At 36.2% G+C, this 4,175-nt stretch overlaps 1 pseudogene; it reads right to left on the reverse strand.

The window, feature by feature from the left end:
• Positions 1-2,326: 2,326 nt before the first annotated feature.
• On the reverse strand, positions 2,327-3,402 carry LOC131065308 (uncharacterized; annotated as a pseudogene).
• Positions 3,403-4,175: the final 773 nt, after the last annotated feature.

A 4,175-nucleotide genomic window follows, 5' to 3' on the forward strand; every position in this document is an offset into this window, starting at 1 on the left:
TCTTCCTGAGATTCCTATTGCTGAGATTGAGGGAATTGTGTCCAGATTCATTGCATATGCTAAGAAGGAACTGTTATCACTTGAACCTGCACCCCTGTTTGCTAAGCTATCAACTCAGCAGGCTTGTGACACATGGGAACCCTCCTAGGCCTGCGGGTTGCCTAAAAATTGGAGTGAACCTCCAGAGTAAGCTGGTTCTTTTCAGATTCTGCACCTAAACTAACAATTTCTTCAGGGAAAAGAGTAAGGAGGAGAACATGTAAAACTGAAATTTAAATCTAAGGTGATTGCACCAGATGATATTTTGAAATCTAACTAAGCAAAAGACACACAGTACAATAGTGATAATAAACCTCTTTTACACTAACCAATGACCCATGATCTTTGCATCAATACTTCATAAGAAGGCTGGATAATCACAGTTCTAAGAGGAAAAATCCTTTTCACAACCTAAGACTATTAATTACTAAAACACAGCTTATGACCTGCAAGTAGCATATATGTTTCTGCATAAGGCATCAAAAGAAAGTGCAATTTTAAGGGGGGCAAAAAGCCAACCACAAAGAACTGACTAACCCTAAAGATGCAATAACAGAGAAAGATGAGAAGTAGAGAGGTAAACCAAGCTATTATCCTTGCCAAACAGGTATCACCAAGCTTTATAACTCCTGAAAATGTGTTACAAAAACATCCCTTCCTGCAGAGAGAACTAAAAAATTACAGTCTGCTCAAAGCTGAATGAATCAGAACCCTTACCAAAATGAAGGCTTCTAGTATATATGCTTTTTTCGAAAGTTACCAAGAAGACTCCACCTCCTCATTTTAGGTCGAGCAAACTCAAAAAACCTACTTTTTGGGCCTCAAAAATATCTGAAAAGGAATAAACTTAAGCCAAAAAGTCAAGCCACCCATTCTGCAACCATAAAACCCCATAAATGCATCATAAATGACCCTGAAATGTCTTTGACAGGCCTGCAAGCCCTCATAATTGCAAAAAATATCTCTCCCTGATCTCCAAACAAAATATCTGATAAAGTGATTTTTTTAACAAATTTATCATTATCTAATCAGACATTTGTTTGATTTTATTTTTATTTATATTTAAAGGCTTTAATAATATAAAAACAATAGAATTATTTTATTTAAAGTGATAAATAAAATAAATCACCTTAATAAGATAATTTTATTATTTTTATTTATTAAATAATAAAATGTAATAAAAATATATTTAATAAAAGTGTTTTGATTTACACTTTAATAAATAATTTCTTTTATCATATTTCATTATTTTTACCATAAATATAAAATAAAATGAAATTAAAACCTATGCTTGATTAGATAATGATAAATAATAATAAAAAAAAAAAAAAAAAAACTTTAAAAAATATTTGTTTACACTTATTGGAAGGCATACTTCCTAAGTGATTTAAAATCACTTAGAAGCATATGGCGAATTTTACCATGTGGCTTCCTACATTTACGTGGCATAGAAGAGAGGGGAATAGAATGCGAAGGAAACATAGACGATGATACTTTAGGGGAAACACAACCCTAAAAGTCTTATTTGCCTTCTCACTTTGCAATTCGACCTTCTGGAAACCTCGCTCTGCATCTGGGCGCGGCTAGGGTTTGAGCTGGGCATGAAGGGAGAAGAAATATCAGTCATCTTTCTGTTCTGGGCGCCGAAATGAGTGCTGGGCCTCTGTGGCATTTACGGCCTGCTCTTCTCTCTGTGTTTTTGCTAGTTTCGGGCCCATTTTAGGGAGCCGCCATGGAAATCTCTTGTGTTTCTGAGTATTTTTTGGGGCGTTCGAAGCTTGATCTCCTTGCTGCTGGGCGCGCTTTCCTTGCCCTTTCACTCTGCTTACAGGTTCACCATTCTTTACCGATTCTGGAAGGAAAATTCGTGCTTTATGAATCATGCATGGCTTTTCAAACTTAATCTGAAAATTTTGTTGAAGAAACAGATAAACATAAAAAATGTGTTTGAACTCCTCCACGGTTTCGACCTTTATTCCTTGCACCTTCTGCTCTGGTTCTGATTTTATTGCAGTATTTAGTTACATACTTCTTGCTCTTTGTCATTTGTAGTAATTCAAAAGTGCAGTTTCAAAATTCTTTACTCTCTCCAAAGAATAATTTTGAAAACACTTAAATTCTTCCTCAAATTCGAAGTGATTTGCTTCCATTTTGTTCATTGCCTGTTGTACTTGGTCACATTTTTGAAGCTTTTGATGAAGTCCTTCAATCTCTTCTTCCAGTTTAAAATTTTCTGCATTTCATTTGCCCTGGACTCATATATCACTTATAAATAGTCTGATTCCAAAGCCCTTTTAAAAGTCTCAACAAAATTATCTTCTGCCTGTTTTTGATTTTTTGAAAGATAACAATTTTTCCTCTCCAAATATGTCACCTGTTGAAGTTCCACTTTCCACGGCTTCCCATTTATTACCTGGCCATTTTGTCTCAAGCAAAGACAAGGCATATGAAAAGACTTCTGCACGAGGTGCTGGATCATCATCAACAACATTGTATACTTTCCCGGTAGAAGGCTGCTCAATACTTGCAAGAATTGCTTGGCATATATTGGCAACATGAATTCGAGATGTGTAATAATTTAATCTGCGTGCCTTCTGACTTCCTGAGAGCTCCTGCTATTTCTGGATTTAATAATAGTGTCTAAAGCACTTCTCCCAGGTCCATATATACCCCCAAGACGAAATACTTGTGCTGGAACACCCATATTTTTCCCTAGTATTATCCATGCCTTCTCAGCATCCAACCTCGCTAAAGATATTTTATCTTCTGATTTTGCTGGAGAATCTTCATCAACCTAATCACCACCCCAGTGACCATACAATCCTGCTTTGCAGCCTTTGGGTCAAGAAAAATATTGAAATCTGCATTGCAATCTTTTCAGTTTTGGTATCTTGTTTCTTTCTTATTTTAGAAACTGTAGCTTGTTTGGCACGATCTCGGCCAATGAATGCTTTACATAAGCAAGTTGACCTGAAAAACTCTTATTTGCAGCATCTGCTTCATCTTTCATCCAATCATGTTGTTCTATTTTACCTGGTTCGGAAGTTTAAAAGACCACTGTCTAATAAGTCTGGTGATCCCACACTGAGATGACTCATAAAATTCTCCCCACAATCAAAAGCACAAGTTTGAATGCAGCCTGAATAAATTGTAGGATATTTGTAAACACATTCAACATTGACCTCCACCTTAGGCAAAGGACTTGTGTTTACCCAGTTGACCAAAACAAAATGGGTCAACAAGACTTGTCTGATCATGACCACTGTGTACTCCTTTGATAACTTCACTGCTGTGTGCATCTCTGAATGACTGTTTGGACTGAAAATGGTGAAAAACAAACATTAAAAACCCTCCTTTTGTCATCTGCCATTTAATGTTGTGCATTAAAATATGTATTTTATGAAAACTGTAGCTGCCTACTTCTGCAAAATACTCTTAAATCTGAATATTATTTCCAAGGACGCAGCTGTCTTGAAATTGTCGAAATGTCTGATCAATAACGCCTTTTCTAGTTTATCATAAAAAATCTTTTAGGCTTGATGCATAAAATGTCCTCTTGTTGATCATTTGTAGATATTTGCACATCTTGTTCACGTTCTAAAGAAAAAGAAGTCTCATCATGCTTATTGGCTAATAATGTGATTGCATACTTGCGTTTTTGTTACTCTTTTTCCTTTTATCACTAGCTCTGATATGATTTGATTGTATGAGACCTTGCCATCATTTCACATGAGCTGGGCTCAACCCTTGTGGGAGCCGCATTCATCTCCACTCATCTTTGTGAATTTCATGACCAGCAAGTTGTCCTTTTTCCTTTTCCTGCACATGAAACAAACCTGTTAGCAAAATATGCATATGTATGGTGATTTTCCTTTGATCTGATATTTGCCTTTCGAGATTCCTTTGTGATGCGAGTTATATGCATCTGATGCATGTAGGGATCATATATATATATGCGTGTATTAGTACACATGTTAGAAATGCAGTCAGCCATTGCTTAGAACAAAATGTTCTAACGCATTGCATGTTTCAACTCTTTTGCAGATATCAGAAGAAAAGCATATACGGACCAAGGTGGAGCAGCAAGACAAAGGCGACATCGAGCCTACCTCAACTGTTCCAGTCATTCAGGCAAT

This window comes from Cryptomeria japonica, chromosome 4 (genome assembly GCF_030272615.1).
Source record: "Cryptomeria japonica chromosome 4, Sugi_1.0, whole genome shotgun sequence".
Taxonomy (NCBI): Eukaryota; Viridiplantae; Streptophyta; class Pinopsida; order Cupressales; family Cupressaceae; genus Cryptomeria; species Cryptomeria japonica.